The sequence below is a fragment of the Cyanistes caeruleus genome, chromosome 16, assembly GCF_971803275.1.
Source record: "Cyanistes caeruleus chromosome 16, bCyaCae1.hap1.1, whole genome shotgun sequence".
In the NCBI taxonomy this organism is placed as follows: Eukaryota; Metazoa; Chordata; class Aves; order Passeriformes; family Paridae; genus Cyanistes; species Cyanistes caeruleus.
This window is the reverse complement of record NC_141716.1, coordinates 12,334,025-12,354,948: the sequence shown is the minus strand read 5'-3', so window position 1 is coordinate 12,354,948 and position 20,924 is coordinate 12,334,025. Positions and strand designations below refer to the sequence as shown.

At 54.1% G+C, this 20,924-nt stretch overlaps 2 long non-coding RNA genes across 3 annotated transcripts; one reads left to right on the top strand and one right to left on the bottom strand.

The window, feature by feature from the left end:
- Positions 1-6,618: 6,618 nt before the first annotated feature.
- LOC111938318 (uncharacterized) lies at positions 6,619-12,995 on the bottom strand. The gene is made up of 2 exons (XR_002868938.2): positions 11,449-12,995; positions 6,619-7,558 (listed from the first exon to the last, which is right to left on the bottom strand). It is a non-coding gene; the product is annotated as an uncharacterized LOC111938318 (long non-coding RNA).
- A 22-nt stretch (positions 12,996-13,017) lies between these two features.
- LOC147650201 (uncharacterized) lies at positions 13,018-16,927 on the top strand. Of its 2 annotated transcripts, none has more exons than XR_015277055.1 (2): positions 13,018-13,150; positions 16,675-16,927. It is a non-coding gene; the product is annotated as an uncharacterized LOC147650201 (long non-coding RNA). The 2 variants fall into 2 exon arrangements; XR_015277056.1 differs by having other exon boundaries at positions 13,053-13,228.
- The last annotated feature ends 3,997 nt before the right edge of the window (positions 16,928-20,924 follow it).

Here is a 20,924-nt window from a genome sequence, read left to right as displayed (position 1 = left end):
TCAGAGCCTGGCATCTCCCCAAGGCTCACCCAGGCTGGAGCCCTCTGTGCTGAGGGCACAGGAGATGGAACTGCTGTGGTGACAGTCTGGGGCTGTTGCTGTCCTGCTCCCTGTCCCATCCCTCCAGAGCACCACAGCCTTGAGAGATGAGCCCTGGCATGGAGTGTCACTGCTCAGATTGAGGTGAGGGTGATGAGGGTTGGGAGAGCAAAGCAGAGCACTGGGATGTGCTGGGGAAAGCTTTAAAGGAGCAGCAAATGTTTTCATCTTCCTTTCTCTTCCACAGCTTTGATGGTGCCCCAGGTGAAGGCATGGTGGGCACAGGGCAGCTCCATGACAGGGTCTGCATTGCTGCTTGGTTTCTAAAGATGAAACAGCTGCTTTGGAAACCCCAAACAGGAGAGGATGGTCTAAATAATACCCCTGGAATACCAGGAAAAGGTACACACGAAGCTTGGTCTGGCAGGCCTCAATGCTGAAGAAAGGTGTAGCTGGTCAGGACAGCAGTTTTGGGGACATTTCCATAAGTTTATGTGACTTGCCCACAGAAGCAGGGTCATGTTTGAAATGTGGCCATCCTGCTGCTCCTCCAGCTCCTCTTCTAGGGAGAGGAAATGGTGTGAGCAGGGAATGGGGGCTCTGTGCTCTTTGTCAGATGTGAGATAAGTGGTGCAAGGATGAGACGTGGGCATGGTCTTGTAGGGAGGATGAGCTCCAGACCCTGATGTTCTGTGAGCAAGGGGAAAATGTCATATGGAGATAACCCCTGCCACAGCCTGCCCTGCAGGGAGCTCTCCTTCCCCACCTCCACCCCCTCAGATTTTAAGCTGTACAGGAGAGCTGAGCTTGTCTTGTGGCCTGTGGAGCAAAAGCCATCAAATGAAGGTGTCAGATGCAATTTTTCCTCTGCTGGTACATTGGTAGACAGAGCAGGGTTTATTTGCTCCAAGAGAAAAAAACCCACCCAGCCTTTATGAGTCTGGATTTCTGTGCTGCGTCCAACCGAGCAACACCTGTTCACTCAGCTGATGCTGCTGTATGTCCTTGAAATAGGCTGGTGGATGAGAGAGGAGGCTCTCCAGGCATGTGGACTTCATTTGGAACCCTTTTCTTTTTATCACTTGAACACATCATGTATTTGGGGCAAGAAAAAGGCTTCTCAGCCCAGTGCAGTGAGTGGGGACACACATGCTGGAGAGGTAGATATATATGTCTCAGTATTTTTATACATTTATCACACCCGAGTGAGCAGCCACAGCTTTGCAAACAGCATTTTTAGGACTATAAATACACAGCCACGATTTGGGGTATGTATCTATGGCCAGTAAGCCACCAAAACATTCATACATGCCCTCCAAAAGTCAAGAGATGTTTAGAACATTTAATTGGATATCAGTTGGGTCACAGACACGTTTTCCGTGGTGAATTCTCTGTCAGGTGCACAGGGAATGGTGCTTGCTGTATGAGCAGGTACTTGTTGGCCTCTGCTCTGGTTATTTGCTGCCTTTCCACGCCTCAGCTCTGGCCATGCTGAGCGAGCTGTGCTCTGAGGATGGGTTTTTTTCAGTTCTGTTTGCTGTGCTGCCATGTCCTTACCCCTACCTGAGCACTGATGTGAGGCACCATTCTGGGTTTGGTGCTCCTTCAGCTCACACAAAAGTTCTGCTGAAGGGAAGAGGATGGGCAGGAGGGGCATGGAGCTGCTGGAGTGAGTCCACAGGAGGCCACCAAAGATCAGAGGGATGGATAAGCTCTGCTGTGAGGAAAGGCTGAGAGAGTTGGGATTGTTCAGCCTGGAATAAGAGAGGCTTCAGAGTGAGCTAATTGTGTTCTTTCAGTACCTGAAGGGAGCCTGCAAGGAAGATGAAGAGACTGTTTACAAGGGCTTGGAGGAACAGGGGAATAGAGAATGGCTTCAAACAGAAAGAGAATAGGTTTACGTTGGGATACTGGGAGAAAATTCCTCCCTGTGAGGGTGGTGAGGCCCTGGCCACAGAGAAGCTGTGGCTGCCCCTGGATCCCTGGAAATGTCCAAGGCCAGACTGGATAGGGCTTGGAGCAACCTGGGGCAGTGGAAGGTATCCCTGCACGTGATGAGAATGAGATGATCTTTAAGGTCCCTCCAACCCCAACCTTCTCTAATGAGACCTCATAACCTGGAGTCCCCCTCTGAATAAAACCAACATGACAAAGGTGGCTGCATGAGCTAGAGGGAGGGGAGGTCTCAGCTGATGACTGTGGCCCTGGATAGAGCAAGGTCTCTCAGGAAAAGATGTATGGCCAGCCTTGCTCCCCACAGCCTTGTCCTGCCTCTTCCTCACCTTTTTGCTGACCCCTCCCTGTTCCCACAGCAGCTCAGTCCTTCCATTTCCTCCACAGTGAGGGCACATCTGATGGCAAAGATTAATGACTTTGCCCAAAGAACAGCAAACACAAAAGCAAGAGGGAACGTTGTTTGGAAATCTCTCATCTCACAGGTATTTGTAGCTCTAAAAATGTTGAAAAAAAGATATTACTGTCATAGAAATGAGTGGGAAATGAGATAAAGGATTTCTCTCACAGGGCAGGCCAGAGTACCCTGCCTGCTTCCTTCACTGAGATGTGGTTTTCCAAACAAGGAAAACAGAAAGTTTAGTACAGGCATCATGAACAAGGGTGAGAACTGAGTGAAAGGAGAGTGAGGCAGATGGTGCCAGAAGGGAGGTCTGGAGGTCAGTGAGGTTTCCCAAGGTCAGTCCTGGTGTCTGGTCAGTGTTTCTCCTGGCACAGTGTGAGTGGTCAGCATTGCCTGCAGAGCACTGTGTCCAGGGGGAGGGGATGGGATCTCATCCAGCAAAAACTTCTGGAACAGGGGATGGGTGTGATGAGACCTGTTCAGCAGGTGGGAGGCAGAGCACTCGGCGGCTGTCAAGCCCAAACAGGCAATAATTCTATGACAACATCTTGGGACATTATTTACCATGCAGGTCCCTTTCTTCAAACACTAATGTTTGAGCAGGAAGGTGTCCAGCCAAACTTAGAAGCTGTAATCCTGTCCCTGAAACCATCTCAGATCTTCCTCGTTTGGATATTCAAGCTGATGGGTGCCTGCAGCCATAAAGAGGCTGATACTGTTTTGAATATCTTATTTGTTTTCTAGAGGCCATCTGTCTGCATTTCTTCATTGTTTGAGAAAGCAGTGACACTCTCAGTGCTGCATTACCCAAAAAAATGCCCTGTGCTGGGAGAGTGAGTGACTGGAGAGGCAGAAAAGAGACATGTGAGCACTCAGCAGTGGGAGCTGCACATCAGGGCTGTGCATCACATAATGAGATCTTTCAGCAGCCCACTGAGAGGAGCAAACTCGCTGCTCAGGACCCCAGGAGCCAGCAAGCAGCTCCTGTGCCATGTCACCAGCTCCTCTGCAATGTCATCAGCTCGTCCATGTCACCGGCTGGCCAGGCACCCCCAGCTTGTGCAGCTCAGGGTTTCAGCTCTGGGTGTCCCACCCAGTGCATGCAAACTGGGATGGCTGCTGGGATCCACAGATCTGCTCCATAGGGAGCAGTGAGAGAGCTCAGTGCCAGCAGGATCAGGCCAAGGTGATCAGACTCCAGAGCCTGGCAAGAGCTGAGGAAAGCCCAGCCCTTGCCCTGGCTTGGACTCATCAGAGGATGATTCCCTGCTTGCCTTGCGTGTCTGGGGGCAGGGACACCACCCAGCCTTGGGGACACAAACCCAAAGTGTGTTTTGGTGTCATTCAGGAACCTGCAGCCACAAAACTGCTCAAAGTTTTAACTTCGCAGCCTCAACCCAGCCCCTTGTCACGCTCGGAGCAGCCCCGAGCTGAGCCCTGTCTGTCCGTGCAGGCTGCCTGCCATCTGGCACGAGCAGGGCCAAGGAGAGTTAAATAAATGTTAAATACACACTAATGCCATGTGACACCAGCAAAAGGCAGTGAGTTCAAGCTCCAAGAGTCTGCTTATGTAAACAGCATCCTGAAATTAATATTTACCTTTTAAAACAAACAGATATTTGGGGTGTTTCACAGCCTTTCTGCCTAGCAGATGCCAAGAACAACAGCTTGGTACTGCAGGGAATTGGCTTGACAGCTCAGGGGACAGTAAACTCCCCACCAGTCTCCAGACTGCGAGGTCAGAGCCAGTCCCTCTCTTTTCAAGCAGATAAATTCGCACAAGTGCCAGATTAATCTTTGCTCAGGGGCTGCGACCTCTAATGAGGAGTGGGAGCCACCCTGACGTCGCAGCCGGGGAGCGGGACTCGAGCGGCAGATGGGCTGGGGATGAAGGATTTGGGGATGCTCAGAGCGGTCCCTTGTCCAGAGTGGCCCTGGGGAGGCAGAAGGGCTGTCCCATGGTGGCTCCTTGGGTGGCAGCATCGCCACCAGCCTGACTGCTGTGCTCCCCTTCCAGCCAGACCTGCACCTGTGGGGTAAATCCCATCATTTCCCTAAGGAGCCATCGTTTTGCAAATCACAACCACAGCCCCTGTCAGAGCACAGCCAGGCTTGGGAATGGTGCTCACACACCCCAGCTTCTGCTGCTCCTCCAGGAAGACAAAGTGGCCATCCCCATCCTCATGTGAGCACCCAGCACTTTTGGGGGTTTGCTATGTTATTTTAAAACATTTTTCATCATTTTCCATCAATGGGATGTGAGCGGCCACAGACACAAAGCAAAAGTCAGCTGCCACCGTGGAGGTGTTTGGCAGTAAACAGTGAATGAGTAGAAACTGGGGTAGGATTTTGGGTTTCATTAAATATTTTTTGCAGATGTCTGAAGCAGAAGGAATTTTTGGTGCATTTTGAAGATCGCAACTTCTACCATCACTCCCTGTTGGATTTTATTTCAGCCCTCTGCTCCTAATGCACCTTTATCCCTGGCACTGTGCTTCCATCCTCATCCTCCCAGCTCGGGATGACTCCTCCCTCTTGACTGTGGTGCTGATCCCCTCATCATCCTGTCTCTGGCTCTGGGTGCATTTTTCCCAGAGTATTTTGGGGTGGCTGTGCAGGGTCCATGCTCACAGCCACCATGTGCCTGTCCTGGTGCTCAGCTGGCTCCTACTTTCAATTTTCAACTCCCTCCAGCAGATTCTTGGTGATTTTTCAGCCTCCCGTGGAAGGGGAGAAGGGAGACATGAGATGCTGATGGGCCAGGGATGCACCAGGGCTTGGAGCAGAGTTGGGAATCCCAAATCCACCCTTCCAGGAGCACACAGATCCCACAAACACTGCACCCTGTGTGAGGGGACACGGTGCCAGCCACCGTGGGATGACAAAGTGACAGCGCTTTTGGGTTCCTTACCTGCCAGGCAGGACAAAGCAAACCCACGGACACTGTGTGTGGGAGGGAGGATGTGGTGAGGCTCTGTCACCCCCATAAAACCAAAGCCAACAACGCCAGCCTGGCTGTGATGGGGCCCTGCCACGGGCACAGGGGTGATGGGACTGATCAAACGGATGGCACCCCAAAAGTGACAGCCAGGCAGGCTGAGCTCACTCAACCACATCAAGTATAGGATGCTCAGATGCCATGGAAGGGCTGAGCCCAGCCTGGGCCATTCAGCGTTTCCAGAGTGGCTGTGCAGCAAGAACAGAAAAACGAGGGTGTTTGTGCATGGGTTCGTGTTGAATACCTCTTCCTTTTGAAATCGAATCCTGTTTGTGTTGAAACTGCTGACAGTGCTTGTCAGGGCTTGCAGTCACGGTGATTTAAAAGGTGATGGTGAGTGGTAAGAAATTCATCTGCCCCGCAGACGGGGAGCTGTGCTCAGTGCTGGGGAGCGGGGCTGCTGGTGCCACCAACGCGCTGTGACCCCGGCACCCCGGCAGGATGGGCTGCTGGGCTGGTCCCTGACTTCCCTTCCTATAATCTGCTCAGTTTGCTGATAAGGTCAGCCAAAGTTGAGCTGGAGAAAGAGAAGGAGTTTTTCTGCTGAGTGACAACTTCAGACTAAAACAGAGAGGATGTGATTGGGTCTCTGGCAGGTCTGTGGGGATGTGGGGACAGGACACCGTGGGTGGGTCTGGGGAATACCATCCTGCTTCCCACATCCAGCTCCAGAGGGGGTGTCCAAAACACCCTTGTGTCTGCACCACACCTCAGTAACCCTTTACAAAGAAATTAAAACTTAATTATGATGTTTGGTGCATGGTAATGGGTGCCAATTTTCTCTAAGTAGTGGCTGATATATGTAAGACAGACCTGTAATCTCTGCTATTAAAATGAATAGGTAAACTGCATTTTGTATGAAAGCCTAAAAATCAAGGCTGCAAATAGGCAGATTCAAATCATCCTCTCTGAACTGGAAAAAAGACATACTGGAGTTTTGAGGAAGAGCCATGCCCCATATAAACAGGGATGTTTTTAGAACTGGCAGGGAGCAGGACTCCATATTTCTTTAGGGAATTAATCACAGAGCTTGGTTAGGGGTAATGGATTAGAGGAAGGTTTCCTGCCTGCTGATTTTGTCCATGGACTTTAGTCACTTTGCCTTGCCCATGTCCAGCTTCACCAAGGGTTTTGTGTGAGGATTTGTACACCCTGGGGTTTCCAAGGAATACTTTTATACTCCCAAAGAATAGTATAAAATAAATCTTTATATATGAGACTAGAAAACATTTAAATATGACTATATAATTTATGTAGAATATATGCATGAGAGATTTAATTTCTCATCCAAACCAAACCAGAGAGCAGCAATTCTGTTACAGGTAGCAAGGGCTGAAAATGGTGATGAGGGAAGTGCTTTGCTGAAGGTGATGAGTTGGATATGATCCCTCCCAGGCTGTTCTCTTGCACTTCCAGCACCTGTGCCCTCCCTTCCCTGTGCCCCGGACACAGGAGGGCACGGGGCAGCTGCTGTCCTGGCTGGGGGGGTTCCCAGCCCACCTGCAGCACTGCAGTCTCTCTGTGCAGCCAGAAGGAGCAGTGGGAGCATCTCCAGGCTGTGGAGGTGTCCTGCAGAGGGGCATGGCAGCTCGTGGATGCTCTGCCCGGCGCTTGGCACATGCCGTGCCCACAGCTCCAGGCCTGGCCTCCTTCCCACGGAGATGCCTTTCCTAGAAAGCTGTGCCTGCTGCCGCGCCCTGGCCCCCTCACCAGAGATGCCATCAGCCTGAAGGTGAGCAGAGAGGAGGCCCAGCAGTGCCAGGGCTCCTTCCATCCCTTCCCAGGGGCTGGTGAGCACAAAATAAGACCTGCTGGAGTGCCCAGCTGTGTTTGGGTTTGAGTGTGAAAGGACATGTGGCTGTGCCTGTCCTGCCCTGCAACATCACCTGGCACTGCCAAAGGGCTTCAGGTGATCAGGGAATATCCACAACACAGTTTGGTTATCACTTCTTTTTCAATAGCTTTTGGGGTAAAAAATAATCCAGGACCACTAAAGAATTAACAACAGTTGTAATAGCTGAGCCTTGCAGGCAGCCTTCTCTCCCAGCCTTGTCCTGCCTGGAGTCCTCTGGCTGCAGGGCCATGTGGCACAGGGTGGCTTCAGCTGGAGCAAGGGGACATTCCAGCTGGGCAATGCCCTGTGTTAATTTGGATGAAAGTCCATTCTGAAAAAGAGGAGTGAACAAGTGTGTGACATATTCGTTCCAAAGTCAGGCTTCACTTTATGTGCTAAACTGTGGAGTTGGAGATCAGCAGAAATTGAAATAATGAATTTCACTGTTACTGACTTAAAAAAAAAAATAATAAAAAAATTCCATTAACTGGCAAGTTCTGAAATGTCACGATTTTTCTGGCTGTTCAGCACAAAAACCAATCTGGAAGTGTCAGTATCCGAGCCCCCAGCAGCTCCAGAGTCTCCAGTGGATCCCAGACAGGTCCCTGTTCACTTTGGCTTCCTCAGGGAGGCTCCTTGGCTGCACCCCACATCTCTTGCAGAAGGACATCAGCCTTCCTGCCATCTCCCAGTGGCATCTGGGGCTCTGCCCATAGCACCAGGAGTTTTTTTTTGGAAGTTCTCCTGGCTGGACCACCCTCCTCAGCAATGCAGTACCTGGCCCAGGATGGTGCCTTTCCCGGCCGGAGTCGGACCCCGGGGCAGCACAGGGTGCCCTGGGAGCAGCCAGCTCCACCCAGGAGTGGTGGGGAGCACAAAGCCCATATCAGCAATGATTTCCTGACAAACAGTGCGGCTCATTGTCTGTTCTCATTTATAAACTGCTCCACACCAGCCATCTGATATCCATTATTACAATTACAAACAACCCACAGTAACTCTCCAGCTGGTCAGCTCCATCCTAACAGCACTGCAGCCATTCAAGGATGCCATATGGTACCAGAGTTTCCAAAGCAGCATTGTCAATCAGCCTTATTAATTTCTGAGTTCATTTCTTTTCCTTTTAGGGATATATTTTTTCCTTTCTTTCTATATAAGACAGAGCCACTTCCCTGGCCTCAATTTGGAATATGCAGCTTGACAGAATAATTGAAACATCTACATCTCTCAGGCAGCTGGCAGGGAAAGGAAGAGCCTGAACTCTGTGAGCAGCCCCCCGAGTACTGGTGCTCAAGCAAGACCTCCAAGTGTCTCTTCCCATCTATACCCCAGTGCGTGCCACGAGAATATTAAAAACCCATTAGATCTGGAGTGCCGGACATGGCTGGCTCTTTACTGCAGATGGAGGGTTGCTAATGGCCATTTCCCTTCGATCTCTGAGTCTCCTTTGAGCTATATTTATTTTTTCCCCAACATTTTGGAGCCTACGGGTGGTGTCATTGGAGTCGGTTGGAGATGCTGAGACGCTGCCGGCTCTGCTCGTGCCCATCCTGTGGTGAGCAGGAGACTGGGAGAATCCCAGGGTGATTCCCAGCTGGATGGGCTCTTCCTTTGGAGTGATTTTTGGGTGATTTTTGGGTGATTTTGTGCTTGGCCACTTCCGTGTGGCACCACTGCATGGTGTATGTGTCACAGCGTTACTGTGGATGGTGCTGAGGGAAAGGGCTGGGCTGGATATGCCATTCCCAGCCCTGCAAGCACATCCAGGCACTGCACCACAGCCACTGGCTGCAGGGACTGCTAGGCCTTAATTTTTGCTTTACTTTTGTATTTTTAAGCACAATCAGAAGTCACCTGGAGATGGTTTCTTTCCTCGCTCAAGGCAGCAGGATTTTGTGTCTCTGAAATGCTCAGCTCCAGCTAAAGCTCAGCACCTGAGCTCCAGCAGGATTTCCCTTCCCTGGGGGTGGGATAGAGGTGATGGGAGGACTGGAGGTGGAGACCTTTCAGGACAAACCATGGGCACCCTCAAAGTGTCCCTGTGAAAATATCTCCACACTCTTTCATGTTTTTTCTCTCCCCAGCTGACTGTGTGGTGCTCACAGCTGGAGCAAAAGCTTCCTGTTGGGATGTGGGTGCCTCCAGCAGCACCCCAAACATGTGGGCTGTGGGTACCCACACCCGGGGGCCTGGCAGAGCTGCTCAACACAGGATTTCACTCCTGGCAGCGATACATCACCAGGGAAGAGGAATCAGGCTGAGTGGAGAGAGGAACCTCCAGCAGCTCCTTGTGCCGTGGCGGGTGAGAGCAGCAGGTTTTGGGGCCGTGCATTATGCAGATCATGTGGGATTATGTAAAACCTCTTTGTTCATCCTCCCTGTCAAGGGCAAAGAGCTCTGTGGGGCCAGGACAGTTTGGGGAGGAAATCTGCAGCCGCACAGATGGTGACACCAGGGCTCCAGCCACCAGAGGAGAACGTCCCCTGACTCCCTGTCCCACAGTCCCTACAGGCATTTCCTCAGTGCTTTTAGCTCTTGGGAGCCCAGTGAGGATCCAAAGCTTAGCCCAGGGGCTTTTCTCCTCCCCAGAGCTGTGGGCAGTGCCCAGCTGTGGAGGGAAGCTCTGGGAATGTGTCAGGCCTGTGGAGCAGCATCCCTTCCATGCCAGCTGTGCAGTACCACCCCTGCAGTGCCTTCACCCACGGGAAGTGCAGCTGATGCTGCGACTGCCTGTGCCTGCCCTTGGTGTGGGCTGGGAGCCCCTTTGACACAGCTATTCCTTACTGCCATCGTTTTTGTCTGATGAGTGCACACGCCCTGAAGGGTACACTGAACGGGGTGGATTGTTTGATTGATCCCTGATAACAAAATAACATTTTTTTGTTGCTGTTTCACACTTGTTTGGCTCCCAGAACAGAGTTCCTGTTCCCACCTGGGCCTCTTCAGCCATGGTTTGGTGCCCAGCTTGCATTCCCATGGGGATACACTGCCAAGCATGAGGTGCTGTCCCAGAGGGCTGGGAAGGTTGTGTCTCCATGGATCAATTCTCATCCCCAGATGTGCCCTGATCTCACCTGGTGTGGCTCGTGGTGGTGCTGTGATGGGGCAGAAGCCTGAGGCCCTGCTGGTGCCTGTGGTACCCACCTGGGCTGGGTTTATGTTGAGTTTCCGTCTGGCTTTTCCCTACCCTCTGGCTCTCTCCAGTGTGCAGGGGAAGGTTTCACTGTTTACATGGACACACAGTCAAAGTTCACTCTGCTGCCGTTTCTCTGCTGCTTGGAGTTTGGCTCTGTCATTTCCCTGCATTTTCACCAGGACTGTGCATCCCAGCCTTTGATCCCAGCTCCTCTCCTTGGTCAGGTGTCTGGGCCTTTCCAGGAGGGCTGGAGGGGTCGGTTTTAATCCCAGCAGTGATGGGCAGAACCCCTCTCCCCAATCCCACCACTCAGCACTGTCTCCCCTGAGCTTCTCTTCCCCTCTCAGCATCTCCCCACAGGACACAGAGACCTCCTTTTCCTTTGAGCTTCTGAACTTGTGACCTTTTGCTTGATTTTTCCCCTCTTTCCCCTCTGTCTCTTTGTGAACCACCCCATGCCTTCTGCAGGAGGCTCCTCACTTGCTCTGCATCTCTCTTGCCGTGGCTGTGGGGATGTTGGGCCCTCCTGGCTCAGTCCCTGCCCTGTCCCTCCTGCTAAAGTGGCACAGATGATTCTGTCCCTCACAAGGTGACAGTGTGTGAGCCAGGCATTTACAGAGCCTGGCCTTGGTTTCCCCAGATTCTCTGTGACACTTGTCCAGAGGAGCTCTATTGTTTCCCCAGATTCTCTGTGACACTTGTCCAGAGGAGTCCTCGTGCCTGTGACACTTCCCACGGGTTGGGAATGCATTGGGAGAGCCTCTGGGATCTCCTGTGTGTCCCTCCAGCCCACTGCTGTGGGGCCATGTGGGGCCCTGTGACTGTCCCACAGCAGAGACTCACTGCCCCAGGGTTGGTTTTCCTTTTTCCCCATCCCTGATACAATCCTGCAGTTATCCCTTTGCTCCCTGAAATGTATTCAGTTGCTGAACCCCTTCTCTTTCATGACTCTGCCCAGCACCGAGGCTCCAGGATCCACAATTTCTTTTGCTTGAAGGCTGTTTGGGATATTTTTCCCCCACATTTTTTTTTTTCTGTGGGATTTTGCTGATTTCTCAGCATTCTTCAATTATGATTTCACATACCTCCAGGAGCTGACTCACTGCTGACACCATCTTTCCTGAGGATCCGAGGGAAAGCCAAGCCAACACAACTTTCTGGTCTCATTCCTTGGTTCCTTTTTCTGCTCCAGCCCTTCCTGGCAGGTGTGGTTCCCTGTGTGCCAGCGCTTCCTTGGGAACACCTCACCACAGAGCACCCTGGTTCATGCAGCCCACAGCGCTCTGGGTCAGTCCTGGCATCACCTGTACCCATCTTTCCAAAGGGAGCACAGGCTGGACAGGGGAAGCTCCACACCTTCACCCCTTCCTGACTGTGATTGCAATTTGTGCTCAGATCAACTGAGGATATTCTCATATTTCCCTTTTTCTCCCCACATTCTTGAGTGTGTTAGAGAAAAAAATCCGCTCTGCCAGTTGCTCTGCCTGGAGCTTCCTGCACCAGGGATGGGGAGACAAGTGGGCAAGGGCGTGATGCCAAGGTCAGCGTTTGCTCCAGTGCCTGCCCCACACCAGCTTTCCAAGAAACTCTGCAGCAGGAAAGAAAAAAAAAACAACCACCTAATTTTTTCATTTGTAGCTGGAGCAAAGCCAGATTTTGCAGCAGAACATTTTTTTGGTGAAAATGGAGCTGTTGTCTTCTGGCCAGCACTTGTTGAATGGCCCCTGCCCGGACACCAGTGGGGAATGGCAGAGCCAGGGCTGGGACATTGAGCTGAGGGGCAGCAGCCACTGCCTGCTGGGTTTTGGGGCTGAGCCTGGACCCCAGAGGGTCCCCTGGGAGGTTCCACCAGGGACCAGCCACCTCTGCTGCGGGCTGCGATCACAGCTCCGCTTTGAAAACTCTCCAGTGCTTTGTTCTCCCCTCGATACAATCCATTTGGAGCAAATGCAGTCTCAGAGCATCTTGCCAAGCCCGCAAGCTTTGGGGAGGGAGGCTGCTGCGAAGCATTAGAGGCAGATAAGGCCTCCTCGGGGATGGCTGGCTGGGGAGGGAGAGGCGCTGGGGGAGTCTTGCCTTGCCTTGTCCTGGCCTGGGGACTTCACTGACCTGGCAGCTAGGGAATGCCAGCCTCCTTCACCAAATTCATCCTGTTGCTCTCATGTTCCTTCACCTGTGGTGCTCCAGGGCCTGACCCTGCTGCTCCTCACATCCCGTCCCCGATGCTCTCCTGCTTGCCAGGCAGCCCAGCGTGCTGCAGCATCCCCCACTGCCCGTGGGAGCAGTGCTGGACCAAACAAGGGGCAGAGAGATGTGGTGCAGTGGCAGGAGGTTGGGATGGAGCCCCTGTGCTGGTCCTGAGCCCTAGGGCTGGACTCGCCCCACCTGCAGTCACAGGTGTGTGGGAATTTTTTAAGCCCCTGGAGGCAAATTCCTTGTTCTGCCTTGTCCTGCCCATCCATGCAGACAGAGGTTGGAGGGGCAGGGAGGGATGCCCGGGATACCCTCAGGCAGGGTCAGAGGGGCAGGGAGGGATGCCTGGGTCCCTGTGAGGTGCCAGGGGTGGGTGAGGGATGTGATAAGTCCCTGTGGGATGCAGTCTGTCCCCAGCCTGGGGACCTGGGGCTGTTGGTGACAGTTGAGGGGGTGGGAGCGAGGTTAATGCCGTTATGAGCCGGGGCAGGGGGTCTCCAACAGACGAGGCCAGATGGGGAGATTCGTCTGCCGCCCGCCGGGGCCACAAAGGAGGGTCCCCTGGCAGCAGCTGGTCCCAAGGAAGAGGTTAAGGTGACACGTGTCAGGGCAAAGCCCAAGGGTGGCAGAATGGCCCCTTTGTGGGGGTCACTCCCATCTGACGGGGAGCAGGTGGGTGGGAGCTGCAGGAACCCAGGGCTGGAGGGGAGGTGGGATGGCTCTGTCATGGTCCTGCCGGGCAGTGGCATTGCCCGTGACAGCCACTTGCTGTCTGCCCTTGTGCTTTTGCACATAATGAACCTTTTCCCCCCCTTTTTTTCTCCCAGAAAGAATGGCAATAGACCCATGGCAGGAGATGCTGCTGGGGGTTACTGCATGGCCTGGCCTGGAGCTGGGGACAAGACAGGGGATAACGAGAGGGTCAATGGCTTGAGAGCTGGGGCAGGGCTGGCCGGGCATCCTTGCAGTCTGACAGACACTGGAATGGGTGTCCATCCATCCTGCTTCCCAGTTTTGTGTAACTGGACAAACCACAGGCAATGCTTCATCCCCGTGGGCACTGCTGGCCCCAGGACCCACTCTGGAGGCCAGAATCCAGCCAGGGGTCAGGGCTCACCCCCTGACACAGCTCAGCCCCCCCAGCCCCTCCGCTCCCCCTCGCCACGGGGCTAATTTCAATTATCTTCTCCAGGCCATATGAATTCTATTAATATCAAAGTAATGAGGTAGTTGCTGCGATTCGGAGGAACGGCTGGGGAATTGCTCGGGATAGGGTTTCGCCAGCCAAGAGGGTAAATTAAAACCTCCCTTTGGGGAGGAGCAAAGGGCTGTAGCAGAGGTGAGTGGGGGCCAGCCTGGGGCAGGGGGATGGTTACGGGTGTCCTTCCCCTGGGGGGTCACTGCTGCCATCCCTGCCATCCCCCTCATGCCAGAGGGCTCCTTTGGAGGTGCCATGAGCTGGATGGGGAGCTCACAGCAGGGATGATGCCCCCCATTCCTTTTCTGCAGCCCCTCCAGCCCCTGAAAAAGCCCTCTAAGGATCGTACCTGGAGCATCCAGCATCCACTCTAGAATACAGAGGGATGGATGCCCCTGCTCAGCCTTCCTGGAGCCTTGTGGGTTCCATCTGCTGCTCTGGTTTGGTTTAGAGCACCCCTCAAAGCAGCACTGAAATGGGCAGCATGTGTCCTGTGGGCAGCAGCACCCCAGGGCTTGGGACAGTGCTGGGCTCCCTCGAGGCACACGGGGTCCAGCAGCCAGGAGGGGATGGGGGGTGACCACAGACCCGTCCTGGCACCCAAATCCAAGGACCTGAGGCTTTTCCAGGTCCAGCACCCTTCCCTGACCATCAAAAAGACCTGGCAAAGCTGGCAGCACTGCTCCCCTGGGCAGCCCTGAGCTCACTTGAGAGACCTGAGAAGAGCATGAGGAAGGACAAAATAGCAGGGAGGGAAGGGGAAATAGCAGGAATCATATATATATATGTACATCCTCCTATCAAACAAGTTCCAGCTGGAGGTCGGGCTGGAAAAAGAGCTTTTTACGGGGCAGTGGATGGGCTCCTCCTGCATCCCTTCCCGGCTGCAGGGTGCTTGGGGACACAATCTGATCCCAGCTGCAGCGGGGACCCAGCCAGGAACTGCGGACACGGGGAGTGCACGAGGCTGAGCCGGGAGAACATGAATATTTTAAGGGTAAAAATAGCTCTTGTTGTGGAGCAGGGGGTGTCACACACGCCTGCCAAGCTGGGAGGGAGCGGGAGGTGCCTCCCAAGTCCTTAGGAGAGGAATTGAGTGAGGAAGGGGAGGTGGGTAAGAGGAGGGTGGGGTTTGTGCCCTGGGTGCTGAGCAGAAAGCCAAGGCATGTGGGAGGATCCTGTTGAACACCGCCTGCCAAAATCCGGCGCTGGGGCCAGCCCGGGATAACTGAGCAGTGAGAAGAGGTGAGGATTCCTCCCCAGTGCCCTCTTAGCCCAGATAAAGAGGGAATATTTGTACAGTGGCGGTAGTGACACACAGGACAGGGTTTCCTAGAAAAGATGTGCATGCCCCTGAGTTGGGACATTAAGGCCAGGTTGGATGGGGCTTCCAGCAACCTGGTTTAGCAGAGGCGTCCCTGCAGGGGGGTTAGATGGTTTTTAAGGTCCCTTCCAACCCAAAGTACTCTGTGGCTCTCATAACCAGCAGGCTGAGGGGCAGCGTGTCCCCTGCCCCCCGAGTGGCACGAAGGATGAGCCAGAGGGTCCCGATCCTCTGCTCGGTGCCAGAGGAGCGCAGTTCTGCAGTTCTGCAATTCCTCGTGAGCTGAGCCTGGGGGCTCTCAGCTGGTGGCAAAGCCCCCCCGGATCCCCGCAAGGCTTTGTCCCCCGGCAGGCAGCGCCCAGCCGGACGGTGGGGTGGGGGCAGAAGGTGCCCCAGAGCCCAGGGTGGGGGTCCCCGGTACCCCCAGCCCGCGGCAGCGCCGGTGGCTGCAGAGCGGCTCTTTGCTGGCATCTGCTGACAGCGGGAGATCCTGCAGCTCTTCCCAGGGAGCGGCACCGAAACCTGGGAAGGAGCAGGGCCCCGGGAGCGGGGGTCTGCCAGCAGAGCCCCTGCCAGGAGCGCCTCGCAGGGATGTGGCTCTTGCAGGGAAGGTGAAGCCCCAAAGAAGGATGCACTTAACTCAAAACCCTGATGCTGAAGGTGGCTTTCCAGCTAGAAGTGGGAAAACATCCCTCAGGCTCCAAACACAGCCTTTTCCTGGGATACCAGGTTCTTCCATCCCTCCTGAGCCTCTGTTATGGGCTTAGTACAGGAAGCTCTTCCTGCAGCATCCCCTGAGTCAGGGAATGAAATCACATCCATCAAGATCTCCTTGTGCTCAGGACAACCTCCTGGAATCATAAATCATAGAATGGTAGGAAGGGTAGGAAGGGACCTTAAAATTCACCTGATTCCAACCCCTCTGCCATGAGCAGGGACACCTTCCACCAGACCGGGTCGCTCCAAGCTCCATCCAAGCTGGCCTTGCACATTTCTGGGGATGGGGTGTCCACAACCTTGGTGGTGTCACATTGACAGGCCATCAGAGAGAGGTGGCAGCAGCGGAGAGAAGTGACATTTTTCAAAGCTCTACCTGATGAGAGCTTTGAAACAGCTCTCAACAGAGCTGTTGAATCTCTGTCAGAGAGAGCTGCAGAATCCAGAATCGTGAGCACCAACTCTGCAGTCTGAGAGATGCTTATTTCCAGTGCCAGGCAGGAAGGAAACAGCATTTTCATTTGCAAGCTGTGAATTAACCGAAAAATGGCCCAGTCAAACTGCAAACACGGCAGTGGATTTTACAATCTGCAGTTCATGTGCTGATTTTAATATTAATTTATGTCCATTATCTGATTGACACCCATGTCACTGATACCACTTGGTCTTAGAGCATCAGAGAGCCAAAGCTGCAGGAGGTAGTGGCTAGGCTTTAATGTGTGACAAATTTTGCCTTTCCAAAATTATTTTAGCTTCTGGGTGCTGCTTTTTCCCATCCACGCTTGTTCCTTGATTAAATGATCCTGCCCTGATAACATATGAGCTGCCAATAAGCATTTTCCCACTGTGAAAGCCCAGCTGACTGTGGTTATCTTACAGGGATCCCTAAGGGAAGAGCCTGCATGAGATGGAAGAAACTTTGTAGGGACTAATTATGTCCCAAAGCAGACAGAAACACTCTAAAGGACTTGGAAATCCCAGTAATTCTAAAGTCAGATAGACTTTAGACTTTTTTTGCTGTGTTTCCTGCATAGTGAAGGATGAATCCATCTGTTAAGTACATATTGCACATCTAAATCTGTTAATATCTAGAGTAAAATCTATCTAGATAATAAAAGCTATTTCCCTTCCATCCCCTTGTAGGGTTTCACGAGTCTGAGCTCTGCAGGGCAGGGTTGGTGTCATCCCCTTCCATGAATTCCTGGGAACACTGAGCAGGGCAGCCTTTCCCTGGTGTTAAGGGCTAAGGATTATCAATGGCCTGAGATGCTGCCTGGATCCCCACAGTTTGGGAATGTTGTCCCAGGGACTGAACTTGAGCTCTTCAAGTATTTTCTTTTCTTCAGAAGGGATTAATTCAATTAACACAAGTAACAAAACAGCTCACAGAACTCTATAAATAGACTGGTGGGCTCTGACACAACTCCTGGCTATGCCAAGAAATGGGACTAATAATAGCTGCTTAACGATGGGGTTCAGGGGACTGGAGAGAATAGGCAGACAAAATGCCAGGATGGCTTAAACCTGCCATGAAAATCATCTGGGGAAGTGTGGAATCCCAGAATCTCAGAATGGTCTGGGTTGGAGGGAACCTTAAAGCTCAGCCAGTTCCACCCCCTGCCATGGCAGGGACACCTTCACTATCCCAGGTTGCTCCAAGCCCTGTCCAACCTGGCTTTGGACACTTCCAGGGATCCAGGGGCAGCCCCAGCTGCTCTGGGCACCCTGTGCCAGGGCCTGCCCACCCTCTGTGCTGTCCTGGCTCAGAGTGGGGAGCACGGAGCCCATCGCTGCCACACTGCCAGGTCCTGCTCCTGGGGACCGTTTGCAGGATGATGGAGCCAAGAGATGCTTTTTCCAGCTAAAAAAGCAGCAATTTCCCCCAGAGCCGAGGTCAGAGCCCTGGCAGCACCCCCAGTCCTGCACCTCAGCCTCCTGCACTCCCCAGCCCCTTCACCTCCCACTGCTCCTGCTGCCAGCAGAAATTCCCAGCTGGGCTTTTGTCACCGACGCACGCGTGTTTCTGCGGGAAGTTTCTATTTCTGTGAATAGCAATTTTTCAAGCAGCTCCTCCCCCGCCTGCTCGCTTTCACGGGAGCCCTGACGAACGCCGCTGGCATGCCTGGAAGCTGCGGTTCACTCCAGTGTGCCAGCCCCGGCCGGAGCCTCTGCCCTCCGCCTGCCATCCCAGCGCCTCTCCTGCAGCTCCACGGCACGGGAATTACGCTCATGGTACCTTGTGAGGGTCAAATCCAGCTGGGAGCACTCTGTGTGCTGGGCTCCTGGTGCTCACTGTGTGCCCTGGGACAGGAGAGGGCTGAAAAGAAGTGGGGAAGCCAGAGGGAGGGAGCCAAGCCTGCAGGAAAACCCCAAAACAGCAGCACCTCTGCTTGAGGGGCACTGAGACTTCCAAGAAGGAGGCATGTCCCAATTTCTCAGGCCACAGCTCTTGCCAGGCCCAGCTGTGCAGAGGAGCCAGCAAATGATTTCTGTCTTTGATTAAATCTGGAGCCAAACCCCAGTATTTCACCAATCTGTCAGCCCTGTTTGTCCCCTCCTGATGGACCCTCTGCTCAGAGTGAGCCTCCCAGTTTGGGACCAGGATTTTAAGGGCACTTTGGATTCCCTGTTTCCATTAGAAGACACCATCTGTAGTACTTGTCTGGAGTCTCTATCCCACAGAAGTTGTCATAGGAATATTAATTGCCGAAGCAGGGGGTCCCACAGCCAGGCAGAAGTGCTCTCTGCTGGGTTCCCTGAGCATCAGCCCCGCAGCACTCACAGGGTGAGGCTGTTTCCCCAAAGGAGATGAAGTCAGAGTGCTGTGACCTGGATCCAAGGACCATGGTGCTTTCTCCATCCCAGCAGCAGGACAGGGAAAGGCATTGCAACCATCTGGATGGGTTCCATACATCCAGGCCATGCTTATCAGCATCCATGCCTTGGGGCACAGAGCTGAGAAATGAAAGGGAACAACCCAAACGGTGCCGTTCTGCTGCACTGAGGGCAGTGTTTAGTGATCCCACTGCTGGCTCAGATGGGAATGAGCCCTTAGAGGCTGCAAAATTATCAAAAGCTGTTCTTGGGAATGAAAAAAAGCTGGACAAATTGCTGATTGCAGCTGCCTGGCTGGAACATAAAGTGAGTGCTTCCCAGGGCATGTGGCACAGGGGGAATGAGCTCTGTGTCCACTCAAGGACCAAAGGACCAAATTCCCCTTGCTGTTCACAAACCGAGGGGCACTGGCAGCCAGAGTGGGGCTGGACAGGGAATGGGATCAGAGGGAAATATCCCTGGGGTGCTGTAGAAGTGCTTGTCAGCATCACCACACTGTAAAGTCAAAGTGTCACTTAAACCCTGGACATTTTAGTGAAGAGAAAATCAGGAATATGTAAAGCATCTGTTTTGTAAAGAAAACCTTCAGGGTTTCCTCTGCTGCAACCTCAAGAAATTCCACAGCTGCTACTGCGTGGGAGGGAGCCCAGGGAGCATTTTTCTCCTCTGTGCGAGGCTGATGCTCAGGGCTGCCCCTGGCTGGGAAGGGCTGTGCTGAGCTGCACATGCTGCAGCCCCCCTGCCTCAGGTGCTCAGAGCCTCTCTCCATCTCCTTTCCAGCCAGCCAGAAAGAATTCTTACAAATCTTACAAATCCTTGTGCTTTCCAGAGGGGCTGAGAGCTCAATAGTTCTGTCCCAGAGGCTCCTAGAGCTGCTTGAAGCACTCTGCAAGGGGCAGAGGGGATGTGCCAAGAGTGATTTGCTGCTCCTGGAGGTATTTCTACTCCTAATTAATGCAGTAAAAATGGGTGTCTGCCAAGGAAGTAAAAATATTCCCATTTTCAAGATCCAGGGCAAGTAAAGAAAAAGCAATGCAGACTCTTCTGAATGTCTGCAGACACTGTTTCCCCCTGCCTGGCTCCTGTTTACACCCGTTGGCACTGTTGGGAGATTCCTGCCCTGGCTGTGGCTGCTGGGATGAGCCACAACTCTGTGCTCAGCTCCCTCTGCTCCTCCCGTGACAGCCCAGCCCAGGCACACCCAGAATGTCCAGGGCCAGACCTCGGACAAGCATCACAGTACTGGGGGACTGTGTCTCTCCCCATGCCGGTATCAGGATGGAGCGGGAGCGCTGGGAAGCGCCAGGTCCTCCTGGGGCCCTGTGTCAGGCCAGAACAAGGAGCACTAGGGAGCTGTGTCCCTGCTGGTGCCCCATCCCAGGATGGAGAGGAGAACCAGGCTCTTCCAGAGTCCCATCCCAGGATGGAGAGGAGAACCAGGCTCTTCCAGAATCCCATCCCAGGATGGAGAGGAGAACCAGGCTCTTCCAGAGTCCCAACCCAGGATGGAGAGGAGAACCAGGCCCTTCCAGAGTCCCATCCCAGATGGAGAGCTGTGTCCCTCGCGAGCAGGCATGGGGAGCTCTGGAGAGCACCATGTCCCTGTGGTGCTGCTCCATTCATGTCAGAGAAGGGAATACTGGGGAGGATCGTGTCATCCCGGTGTTTGTGCCAGGATGGAGTGGGGAGCACCTGGGAATTGTGCTCTTCCCTGTGCCCCATTCCATAATGGGGAACACCGGGGAGCCGGGTCCCTTCCCGGTGCCCCGTCCAGGGCTGCTGCGGGGAGCGCTGGGATCATCTCGGTGCCCCGTCCCCGGAGGGAATGGGTAGGGCCGGGGTCCCGGTCTCTCCCAGGGCGGTGCGTGGCGGGACGGAACGGGGCGCTGAGAGGCGGTGCGGAGCGCGAAGAAACTGCCGGCTGTGGAGAGGCGGTGCGGGGCGGTGGGCGGAGTGGGGCGGGACAGGGACAGGCGGTGCGGGACAGGGAGAGGCGGTGCGGGGCCGTGAGGGACAGGGACAAGGAGAGGCGGTGCGCGGGGCCGTGAGGGGCGGTGTGGGACAGGCGCTGAGGGGCGCTGAGGGGCGCTGAGAGGCGGTGTGGGACGGGGACAAGCGGTGCGCGGGGCGCTGAGGGGCGGCGCGGGGCGGTGTGGGACGGACGGTGAGGAGCGGTGTGGGACGGGCGGTGTGGGGCGGTGAGGGGCGGTGTGGGACGGGGACGGGCGGGACGCGGGGCGCTGAGGGGCGGCGCGGGGCGGTGTGGGACGGGCGGTGAGGGGCGGTGTGGGACG